The 13084-nt window shown below is 35.6% G+C and overlaps 1 long non-coding RNA gene and 1 pseudogene across 2 annotated transcripts; one reads left to right on the top strand and one right to left on the bottom strand.

Moving 5' to 3' along the window:
* Window positions 1–2905: 2905 nt before the first annotated feature.
* LOC126586081 (uncharacterized) lies at window positions 2906–4268 on the top strand. 2 transcript variants are annotated; one of them, XR_007610734.1, is made up of 3 exons: window positions 2906–3260; window positions 3342–3439; window positions 3999–4268. It is a non-coding gene; the product is annotated as an uncharacterized LOC126586081 (long non-coding RNA). The 2 variants fall into 2 exon arrangements; XR_007610733.1 differs by having other exon boundaries at window positions 3369–3439.
* Window positions 4269–5920: 1652 nt separating this feature from the next.
* LOC126586069 ((3S,6E)-nerolidol synthase 1-like) lies at window positions 5921–8812 on the bottom strand (annotated as a pseudogene).
* Window positions 8813–13084: the final 4272 nt, after the last annotated feature.

The raw sequence follows: 13084 nt of genomic DNA on the forward strand, positions 1-13084 counted from the left end.
ACTGTTAAATTCAAAAATGTATGTTATACTTAAATATATTTTAGAATTTTCACCTTTTTACATAACTTTGAAAGAATTTTTATTCCATGCATCAACCTACATTGCTCTTAATATATTGAGAGTATGAGTTCCCACATTGAGAATATAAGAGACCTTATATGTGGTTATAAGGAATTAGGCTACATTTGATACTTTCCAGGAATTTTTTTTGAAATGTCATATGAACTTATTCATATTTTTCAATTTGTTATATAAACTAAATTTTAAGCAATTTGTTGTACCAGCTTTACAAAATCATTAATTTGTCATCTCACCCCAACTCCCGTTAAGTTTTCCATCCAATATAAGTCAAGTGCCTCACACAAGACTTTTGTTCGGGGTTATTTAGGTCATTTTAACATCTTTTCACAAGTATTTTACTTTTCTTTAGTACAAGCACTTAATTTTTTTACTTTTCTTTATCACATATGCATTTACAACTCCATTTATGGCACAAAACGTCAACATGTTTCTCATTTATAGAGCCCATATGAAATTATATCTTTGTGACATGCTAAAATGCAAACTCCCACTTGTGTATCATTACATATTTGGAATAACCAGAAGATAGTGCATTGCATGATCATTCATTGCTATCATATAAAAAAAATATTGTTCCATTGCCTAATAAACCCTACAGTTTTTTGTTGAATATAACTTCATAAAAGGGAAGTAAGGTATTAAAATGACCAAATAACCCTAAACACGAGTAACTTATATTGGATGGAAAACTTAACGAAGTTAGGGAGAGATAACAAATTAATGATTTCATTAAGTTGATATGACAAATTGCTTAAAATTTTAGTTTATATGACAAATTACAAAATCCGTACAAGTTCATATGATATTTCAAAAAATTTCCTTACTTTCAAAGAGTTTTATGATAGAATGCCAACTTCCTTCATGGTATCAAAATAAATTAATCTATGTGTGAATCTTGGCAACCACACGTATTTCACATCAGTTAATTTGTTCATTGTTAGGTCCCTGTTAATACCTTGACCACAATCAGTGATATATTAGCAGATTAAATAATAATTATTAGTGAGTGATTAGTTATAGCCAGCTGACAGTTTGTTTGAGTGGAGAGTTATATATGAGCTCATGCTCTGGAGGTAAAAGCTAAGAACAAATTTTACAAAACGAAATCAAAATACAAAAAAATATTGGAGCACTGCTCCTTCTCTTCCCTCCTTCCCCCCTTCCCCCTTCTTCCCTATCTCTCAGTGTTACTTGCATGTTGAATAGGGAATTGAGAATTGGATTTTATCATTCATGCTTTCAACATAATAAATTTTAGTTGAAACCATAATTTTTGTGCGTTTAGAATGTGTTGTCCATTCCAAATGTACCATGTGGTGTTCGAAGTTTTCTATTTGATTTATGTTTTTGGACTACCAGTATTTGTACAAGGCTATACGAGGAATACCTTGTCCAAAAACTTGTCGTGTTTGTAATGCGTTAAATTTCTATATAAACTAATAGTCTTGGAATTAAGCTTTGACCCAAAAAAAAAAAAAAAGTCTTGGAATTAAGGAAAAAATTACTGATTAATTTATATATAAATCTAGAAGGCAAAAAATGGTGAATCATTCTTAAATTCTAAACTCTAAACCCTTGTCAATGTATTTCTTATTTCTTTAAATATCGTACATTGTAAGTTTCTCATTTTACGAACTAATAATTCTAAGGAAAACTAATGAAAATGGTTTGAAAACTTTAAGTTTTAACAATAAGGACAAAATAAAGGGTAAAGTGAATAGTACTATGATTGACTTTTTAGTGTAAAAATGTGGTTTTTTGTTAAAGTAAACAGTACTGGGAGCTCTTCATTAAAGTTCCCATAATTCTATTGTACATACTTTTTTAACAAAGTAAAATTTATAAATCTACCTATTTTTCCAAAAAAATAGATTATATATTATTCAATGTACTATATTATTCCATTTTATGAACATTAAACCAAGCAAAACTCTATTTGAATAAACAGAAGCCATAGTAACATAACACTTCATACATACAATGAAGAATAGTAAGGGCTGGTTTGGTATTGTTGTGCTTTGAAAAAAAAAATTGTTTCTGTTGTACTGTAAGAATAAGCTTACTTTTGCTGCTTCACGTTTTCAACTTTTTTTTTTCACCCAAAACTGTGAAAATAAGGTGTTTATAAGTGTTTACCAAACGCCTTTTTGAGCTTAGTTTTTTTTTATACTCACTTTTTATAAAAACATCTCAGTACCAAACCAGTAGTAAGAGAGATTGTAGAGAGAAATGGGAAGCTTGAAGAGGAAGAAAAGGTTCTATATATTTTCAGTAGTGAATTACAAAGAGTACATTTGGTTATATATTTGCTGTTTTAGTAACTAAGTCAACTCAACAACCTTATAACAATCTTAACAGCCTTATAATAGTCCCTAATCTACTGACACATGGCACTTTATACATCCATTGATCCTATATTGTTATCATCCCCCATCAAGCTCAGGAAAGGAAGCACCAAGCCTGAGATTGCAGCAATGTGTATGAAAACATGGTGTAGACGATTCTTTTGTCAAGATATCATCAAACTATTCATTTGATGAGACAAATTGCATGTGTAAAAGTTGTTTAGCAACCCTTTACCTGACAAAGTGAACATCAATCTCTATATGCTTTGTCCTTTGATGCATGACTGGATTACATGTAAGAGCAATGCCATACAAGTTATCACAGAACAATGTAGAAGGAATAGGCACTAGAATCTGCAGAAAAATAGGTAATTGTCCAATCCAATCAATATCAGTTGTTGTGGAGGCAATGTAACAACCTGTCCCATAATTTACGGAACAAATGGCCATTTTTATAATGTCACTAAGTTTAGGATATTTATTTTAAAAATTGTTTTGGGTCTTAATGTGTGTGCCCGTAGGGCCCACTTGTTTTGGTTTTGTTCCCCGTAGCCTTAGTCCATCTCTCTCCTTTTTTTCTCCCTCATCCCATGTAAACTCATCTCCCTCACCTCTGCTAGTTTTCCTTTACCTCTCTCATTCTCGGTGCTCCTATTCGACAGGATCACACACACACACATCCATACTTACATACACACGACAACCCCGAGGACTTCACCAGCACCCCTAACATCTAGACCTCCTCCTTCCTCTCTCTCTTTCCCTTCGATACATCTCGGCACTATACAGTCACAATGCTTGTGACTCGGGCGAGTTTTCAATATTCCGACTAAGGTAAGCACCATAGACCTCTATAGATTATGTTTTAAAGTAGATTACAATGTTTTGAGACATTTTGGGGTGGTATAAACACAGAGATAACTTGGGGGATTATATTTCCAGTTTTCCGGCAAGGATCTGTGGCTTGCAGGCCATTTCCCGGCCGATCCTTATGTCAGCTTCATTCCATTTTGGTACAACTCGAATCCTTATTCTCTTACCTTTGATTTGGCTTTTGAATTGTAGTTTTTGGTTAAGGTTTAACCCTGGATCGGAGCTGGGGAAGTTTTCTCGGCGCAAACTCAAGAAAACCGGCGTTTTTCTTCGGTGACTCATGCGGCTTGCGAGGCCCTTGTGCCATGGAAACCCCCGGCCCTTTTAGGTTAGCCCAAACCCAAACCCCTTGAGTTGAGGCCCTTTGGCCATTCAGCTAGGGCTTTCGGCCCGTTAACCTAAAACCCAAAACCCTTTTGGCAACCTAGGCCTTGGGTTGGGTAAGAATCCCAGGCCCAAACCTCTTAAAGCTCAACCCTTTAAAAGCCTAACCCAAACCTTGGAAAGAATCGGCCCAACCCAACTGATGGAATATTCCTTTAGGGAATATTTCCCTGTTGACTTTTTTTTTACTTTTCTGAAATTTAACCAGGACCCTTCTTAGCGTAATTCGACATCCTGAATTCGTTTTTGGCGTCCGTTTTCCTAAATTAAATCGTTTGAATAGAGCTTTATTGATTGGACTCTTTATGTGCTTAGGTGCAATTATTAGTGGCGATTCCGTCCTGCTTACTTCATGCGGCTCTTCGACAACGGAGTATCTATGAATGGACCTCTTTTAAAATGCATGTTTTAATAGTAGAAATGCATACATGAAAAACATGATTTAATGATTACGTTTTATGAAACGTTTTATGAGATATTATGCTTACTGGGAATATTTTGAATTATCATATTTTATTGAACTCATGTTCTTTGTAGTATAGATGATAGATGACTTTATATTGCTTATGAACATTCTTTTGCACACTTCTTTATAGTATAGATGATAGATGACTTTATACTATGAAGATGTTTTTGAGATATATATACCTATGTTTGGAAAGTTTATGTACAATGGTTATGTGTTTATCTAGTGGTCACTATACCGTCACAGGCAAGGATTATGGTTGTTGGCTGTGGGTCGGGATAAATAATCTCTGGCTTCAGGCCGAGAGACATGGAGCTGGCATTGGGCCGGGAGAAATAATCTCTGGCTATGAGCATAGAGACATAGAAGCTGGCATTGGGCCAAGAGATATTATTATTGGATACCACTATTTATCACACTATATACGAGATATGTTTTATGAAAGATTTTATGGCATGCTAAGGTTTTCGGAAAACCTATTACATATTATACTATTAAGTTTTCATAAAACTTTGAGGGTTGGTATGTTGAATAACTGTTTCAATATTATATATATATATATATATATATCAACTTGGTCCACTCATATTTGTATTGCACCCCCTCAGAACTTAGATTCGAGGCGTACAATCTTGGCGTCAAGGTACTCCCGCATCAGCATCTTCGAGTCCTCTCAGTGTATGACTCACCTCTTTGTTCATTCAATTTCATATTATTCCTTGTTAGTGTTTAGGATTAGTTGTATGCTTTGAACACATTCCTCATTTGCATAATCATTGTATTTAAATTCATAACTTTTAATTTACATTCGTTGTTCTAATGCATCCTAATATGGCCTCGTCACCTTCGGGTGTCAGTCAGTACGTGCCTACCCTGGTATTCAGGGAATATCAGGGTCGGGCGTGTCAAGTAATGACTTTATATTCTGTTTCAATAAAGAATTGAGAAATTGTGTTCTGTTTATTGGAAGACTAAGAGATAGGATTATACCCCAAGAAAACTACAAGTCCAGTTGTTGACCTTCTGTCATTAGGGTCTCTAGCCCAATCAGCATCACTAAATGCATGTAAATCTAAGACACCTTTATGAAATTGAATACCATAGTTCTATGTACCCTACAAATACCTAAGTATCCTTTTTACAGCGAGAAAGTGAGACTCCATTGGACAATGCATGAACTGATAGACTAGATGCATTGAGAATGCAATATTTGTTCTAGTAAAGGTAAGGTACTGAAGTGCCCCTACAATACTTTGTACAATTCAAGTTTGTTAAAAGGTACCCCATCATCTTTGAGCAATATGTTATATGACACATTTCTGTTTTTGTAAGTAAATCAGACACGTACTTAGCTTGAGAAAGAAACAACCCCTCTTGATTCTAAGTAATCTAAATGCCAAGAAAGTGTCCCCAAGTCTTTAATATCAAATTCCTTAGTCTAGGCAGCAATGACCAGGTTGCTAAGACTGTTAAAAGGTTGTTGAGTAACAGAAATATCTTCAATTGTTTTTTGTAATGACCACACAACAATTTTGCATTGTAGGTAAAAAGATCAATTCAATAAATCAAATATTGTAAAAAATCACGTGACATGACAAACAATTAATAGATAGTTTGACTAATTTATAATCACATGGCATCTAAAATTATGCATTAGTTTTAGAGAAATTCCTCCATAAAACTACTAAATGTTGGGGCCACATATTTGCCCCAAATTAATGTGGACAAGCTATTCATGATCTAGCTGGTTGATGAAGTTGAGAGTATGAACTTTATACCGAAAAATTAAAGTCTCACTTCTTGGATATTTTTATTCATTGTTAATCAATTTTTAGTTGGATGGCCACATAAAAGTTTAGTTTGTAACAAGTTTATTAAATCTCGGCCCTTCAACAACTAGGATATTTTTTTCTTTCAGAAAATAAAACAACTGAAGAGCATCAAATTAATCTCTTCATTTTACATTCTCCCTTCCGGTAGCGATTCACATGCCTTGCACTTATGTTCTAGTTGTTTATTCCTTGCTCAGTAGGATAATAATTTATTATAAACTAGCTAGGGTAATTCTATTTGTACCCATTGCACGTAAGAAATCGAAATCAAATCAACTTCATGCATGAAGCATCGATTTCATGTACTCGTCAAGAGATGGAAGGCGCTGGTTGTCGTCGTAGCTATACATCAATGGCACCATTCTTGCGAGATTTAGGGAAGCCTTTGTGAATGCCGCAGGAAGTGGATTAGGAGACACCAATTCTTTGTTCAGCTTCTTCCATTCTTCTGAAATCATATTTGTAACATGTTCTTGTGCTTCCTCCATAGTCTTGCCTTGATGTTCATTTAAATACAACTTTACATATGACCCGTCGTCCCCATCTTGATTCTCATCCTACAATCAGTACGACGATAAGAAAATCTGACGTGCTCTATGTGCATATATATACATGCATGCTACAAATTTAGATGGACAAATATATATATAGCTTTTGTGTGATGGAGTCGGCCAAGACATCGACCACACATGATATAGAACCTCATAAGCAGGGATGAATAGGCATTTAGTTACTAGGGTGCTTGATATAAATGATACTATAAATATGTAGTTACCTTGGCACTTCCCAAGTCGTCCCAAAGCCGAAGAATTGCTGCCGTTGAAGATATAATGGCTGGAGGGGCCATTCAAGAACTCCACACTTTGATTGGTTATACCTTCACCCAACAGAAAGAAAATGTGGACCATCACCACATTCACCCCAGAAGAAATAATTCCATTCTTCAAGTACTCTTCAGCCCTAGGCAAGTGCCCAGATTTGAACCATTTTGCTTCCACTAAAAATGCATTGCACAGACTAGCCCACTGCACGCAAACAAATAGAATGAATTAAGCTATAATTAAGCCTTTCTTAATATGCTAGTATATAATTGTCACGACATTAATCCAGTTAGATAGATATACTTAATAATAAGGCAATACTACAGTTTACACACATATATATATATATATACCGTCTTCTTTAGCGAATGCAACGGGTTCCATCCGTGCCTTTGATAGATCTTACAGCTGATTTCATTCGTCATATCGTAAAGAGCCTTGAAGCATATCTTCATGTAGTCCGGTAAGTGCTCTATAGAACCAATTTCCCATCTGTAGCATAACAATGTTCTTGTCAGTTCACTGTGAAAAGTAGTGAAATTAATTAAGAAGTTACGGGATGTTTTAATTATTGCTACCTATTGACAACCTCCGTGAAAAGAGTGAGTTCATCAAGTGTCCCGTAAACGTCAAAAATGTCATCAATCAAATAGATAAATGAGATAGGTTTTGTGAGCTCAATCCTCTCATCTGACAAGTTTGGATTTGTTAGGCAAGCCATGGACCAAATGTACCATTTAATAGGTTGGTCTCTTGCAAACTTCAACTCCTTACACAATCCCAGCTCTTTCCACCATCTAATTAAGTTAATTGAAACAAATAAACATTGATTAGCAACTGGTTAATTTATTAAATATAGAGACAACAATTGAAGATTAAGGTGCTATTTTCCAATAAAGTTACTTACTTGGAAACTTGAGCAACTTCTTTCTGGTGAAGGGACTGGACCATATTTAAATCTGTTTTTGCTACAGTTTGTAATATATTTAGCCATCTATTATTTGTTCCTTGGAAGCTAGAGACAAAAAAGTTCTTGGCCATGAATGGGGCCAAGCTTTTGTGATGAGGATTTCTCAATGTGTTTCCAACAACTCTGGCCTGGTGATGATCGAGATGTGACAGGGATGAATTTAGGAAATGGCCACTAAACTTTCCAGCTTCTTCAAGTACAACTTCACCCTCTATACTTAGCTGTGAAGCTTCATACAAACTCATCAACCCCTTGATGTCTTCCCTTAACATTTGATTGAAATTTCCTTCTCTGTTCTTGAAGTTGTTAAACACATCTATATTCACACGATAAACACACTAGTTATCAAAATATCGAAATTGTATTGAGTCAATTTACTGGTACCGAATACCAATCTATATTACTGAATTATAGTTAATACTCACCATCAGAGACGAAGTAACCATGCTGCCTGAGTAGTCGAAAGCGGAGAGCGACTTCATGTAGGTCGGTGGGATGGTGAGCACCATGAGCAGTAGTGCTAGATATTATATGTTGCTTTTGGAGAATTTGGTCAATTTCTTCTTCAAAGTGGTAGTCTAGACCTAGCCGTTGAACCGCATCGATCATGTCCAAACTTTCAACTGCTTCTCCTCCCACTTTTTTCAATGCATGCCTTAAGTCGTCCAGTTTTTGTTCATTCTGGAAACAAATTATGCCATCCTGCGGACAAGGAATTGAAGAGAGTCGATTTTCAACCATGTATGTGCATGTGTGTGTGTGTGTGTGAGAGAGAGAGAGAGAGAGAGATGATTTTTCTTACCTTAGATGAAGTATACTTCGTTTTGGAGTCAAGCGGTTTTAAGGGAGTAGAAAGCAAACTGTGATCTTCGGGGATGCTCCATTTTTGAGAACTAAGGTGTTCCGGAGCAACTGGAGTAGAAGACGAGGTCGCAAAGGAGGACTGGGAAATAGAAAATTCCATATTTCTGTATGTCTAATCAACTCCCAGAGTAGTAGAAGGCGAATAGAGAAAATAAGATGTTTTTCGCTCTTCTTGATCTCTCAATTTATAATCGCCATGAAAATCGATTTTCGCTATACTTCGAGAGCTAGCACACTTTGCACGTTGATTTAGAGTTTTTTTATTTGCGCTTTTGTTTTTTTTGGTTTTTTTTTGGGTTGAAAAATCAAACGTAGGAAGGGTCCAAGAAAGAATCAAATCAAGTGTACAAAACGAGAAAGTCGTGCTATTTGGGAACTGGAAAGCAGATTCCTATTATTATGGAACTACTTTTGATTCCTTAATACTTAGGTACTGATCACTAATATTTTATGTACTCATTTTTTTATTTGGCCTAATAAAAAAATATCACGTATTTTTTGTTTTTCAAAATAAAATAAAAATAATAATGGACATGGCATTATTTTTTAATCACTAAAACAGTATACCCAAGTATTATCCAAGCATGTCTCAAACCCTATAAAGGCATCAATATTGATGGAAGCCTTCAAACACATTTTCTAAATAAATGAATAATGCTCAGATCTAGAACCTTTTGGTTCGGCAAACTTGTGCGGATCTCAACTCTATCTATCTTTTCTTTAAGTTTTCAGGTAAAAATTTCCAACAAAACAGAAAGCCTTAATGTCCTTGTGCAACATTGCGTAGTTTATTATATAATATATACTATTTAGTGAACTCTTTTGGTTGAATATAATTTAGTGAGTTCGACAGAAGCAAGTCAACAACACCTAATTATGACCAAACTATTGTTTATTACATTTTTTTTTTGGTCACATGTCAATTGTCCTCTTGTAAAATTAGTATGAAAGCATTTTATATTTTGCCAAACAAATAGATTCAACAAATATTAGATGGCAAGTGAAGTAATTTTTGTATACCATTTTTTTCATACATTCTTTATTTCAGTTTCTTAAAACATACAATGTCTCGTGTTTCATATGAGTTCACATTTGTGTGTGAGACATTACATTTTTTTTTTTCTTTCATACTTTGTTTCAGGTTTTTTAAACATACAGTGCCTTGTGTTTCATATGAGTTTACATTTGTGTGTGAGACATTACATATTTTTTAGACGACGTGTTACATGTGCGATATAATTGATGTGTCGTGCTACTCTGTTTTCTGACTATGTTGGTTTGCCTGGTTATCGCTTCTCAAATTAATGTGCATGTCGGTATTTAGGTTTGTCTCACTTTCTTCTTTTTTTTTTTCTCATATCTTTATGGTGTTGTTTGACTTGTTTTGCAAGTTTAGACCTTTATGTTTGGCTCTAGAGGGGTTAGGTTTCATGTCCCCCCCTCTTTTCTTTGTTTCATTCTCATTTTTTGTTTCTATAAGGGTAAGGTTTATGTCCCCCCTTCTTTCTAGTGTATTCCTTTTTGTTGTCTCTGTTTTTTGGAGGGGTAAGGTGTATGTCCCCCCCTGACTAGGTGTAACTTGTTTTTTCGTTATCAATAAAATTACCCTCGTACCGTCGAGGTTTTCCAAAAAAAAAAAAAGGATAATTTTTAATAGAAATATTAGGAAAATCCAATTTTAGTTTACTACATTGTCCCACGTCTCTTCAATAAAAGTGTGATCTCGTGGTGTACCCTAGCATAAATATTTTCTTTTGGAACAAACGATATTGACTACATTAAGGGGGAGAGGGGGGAGGTGGGCTTAGCCTCGCAATGGACTAGCGATAATGTGGTTCAAATTCTCCTTTGGCGAGAATCGAACCTAAAATCTCTCATTTACAAGTGAAGAGAAAAATCACTAAATTGCAGTATTAATTGGTCTCCTAGCATAAATTTTTAAGCATTAATGTAATGCACATAAATATGGTATTTCTAGCATCACTCGATCTCATTTTTGATCCACTTGTCGTAATAGTAAATGACATGATATAACTTGTATAACCCATATCCAATTGTGACCGTGGATAATACAAGTTTGGTTGATAATACTGAAATCAAGGGATTTTCCCCAATGATTGGGTTAATAATGTTGAACAATGTAAAAAGTCTCATTTCGAAAACTTGATAAAATTAAATACAACTTGCATTGAGGTCTTCTGTGATAAAACTTTAGACTTATTAGATTGCATAATAGTTAAGTGAAGATGTGAAATCCCGTCCCTGGATTTCACTATTTAAAATTATGTATTTTGTATTCTTAGTTCCGATGCGTTTATAATTATGGCATGTAGTTTTTTTTTCGATAAGTAAAAGGACAAAAACGCCCTTAATGAACTAAACGGACCAATCAGGATGAGAAGAAATGAGGGAAAAAAGAAGGAGGGAACCCAGACACCCCTTCGACCCACGACCCGACTACCGACTGTCGATTTTCCAGTGAATTGCGACGAGGCAACACTTGAGAACCCATCCACAATCTCTTCTTTTCCATTTTCACTTCAAAATTGAAGGAATTTGGCCTCGATTTCTTCTAGAACATGCCGACGGGCTCCGTGGGGTGCATAACAACAATCTACCTTTCCTGCATGAATCACCGTCAAACACCACCATCAATCGACTCCTCTTGGGCCCAGGAACAAACCCCAAAAAAGTTTGGGGGTGGTGGAGCACCGGAGAAGACAAATCAAAGTGCACCCATTTCAGGGGTTTCCGGCAGATAGAGGCGATTTCAGGCATCTTCCCGGCCGAATTGGACTTCATCCCAGGTATGAAAAATGTTTCCCTCATTGAGCTCTACATATTTGTAAAATTTGGTAATTTTTGGAGTTAGGTGAATTTTCCAGTGAGTCAGGGCGGCGGCGTGTGGCCCAAGGACCCACTTGACCCTTTTAGGCTAAATTTGATACACCGATTCCATATGTAACATCTGATGGATGAAATCCCATCATTCGAACATAGTTTCGTTAGGGTTCGCCTCTTGATCATTATAACCATCGATGATCCGACCATTGAATTGTCACCAAACTTTAATATATTATAGCACGTAATATTTAAGGACATTAGAAACTGATGGATCAGGAATCCGACATACAGATCTTGATTAATTGAATTTTTAAGTTTGTAAAACTAATTGTTAACTGCCACCTAATTCTAGCAATTGGCAGAGATCCAACCGTTGAATCGTTCCAAAATTTTAGGATATTGTTCTAGAAGATAAATGAGACTCTTGAGAAATTACGGATCAAAAATTTGTGAGTGGATATTTCGGATCGAATTACGTAGGGTTGTGGACCCCATCATTAACTGAGAGTTGACTTTGGGTCAACATGTCTCGAATCATTTTAAATACTAAAATTAGTACTATTAGGGACTAAGTGAAGTCTAGTGGGCCTACATTGGTTAGTGAGTGACTTTAATAAATGTGATATGGTTATTACCTTGGTTTCGTATTTAATATCCTTTGTGGATATAACTTGGTTTATTAAATATGATTTCTATTAAAATGTATTTTTATATTTGGCCATCGATCTGTTGTTATGAAATGTGATTCGTGGATTGGAAATATTTGTGAAATGTGATTTGAAATACATGTTGAATTGTTTATGAAATGTGAGGGCTAGTAGTGGACCTTTAACCTATTGTCATGGGGATTTGTTTGCTTCGATATTGTTTCATTTACCGCTTCGTTGACCCGTTCTAAATTTAGTACTTGTGCTTTGTTTCATTTCGTTAAGCCTTTGTAAATTGAGTAAATTGATTCATGTTTTGTTTCTTCGAGCTGTTGTTATGTTTCTTGAACTTCCGCTTGGTTCCGTTGAGTGGTCTGGAATTGGGTTTCACTGGGGTTCTGTTGAGTGGTTTGGTTCCTTGCTCTGTTTGGATTTCGTTGAGTGGTCCGGAATCCCTCGTGCTCCGCGATTCCGTTGAGTGGTTCAGAATCGTATCCTGCTTTGGATTTCATTGAGTGGTCCGATATCCATTGTACTCCACAATTCCGCTGAGTGATCCGAAATCGTATCCACTCGTATTCCGTTAAGAGGTCCGGAATCCCTTCTACTCCACAATTCCATTGAGTGGTCCAGAATCGTATCCTGGTTTGGATTCTGTTAAGTGGTCTGGAATCCCACTTGGTATTTTGGTTCCATTGAGTGGTCTGAAACCCGATGTTGTTGGATTTCGTTGAGTGGTCTGAAATTACATTCTTCATAGATGTAGGCTTCGACCGAACTATATCACTCTAGCCTTCATTTTGGTGTATTGGATGAGTTAAATTGACGTGATTGTGGAATGATATTGGAAATCATATGTGTGTGTGTGAATGGCAAGATGACAACTCTTGTTTGGCTTATGGTTGATGTGTAGTGTGGTACCCTATGTTTTCTACTAGGAAGTGTTTTATGAAAAGT

Source organism: Malus sylvestris, chromosome 10 (genome assembly GCF_916048215.2).
Source record: "Malus sylvestris chromosome 10, drMalSylv7.2, whole genome shotgun sequence".
Classification (NCBI taxonomy): domain Eukaryota; kingdom Viridiplantae; phylum Streptophyta; class Magnoliopsida; order Rosales; family Rosaceae; genus Malus; species Malus sylvestris.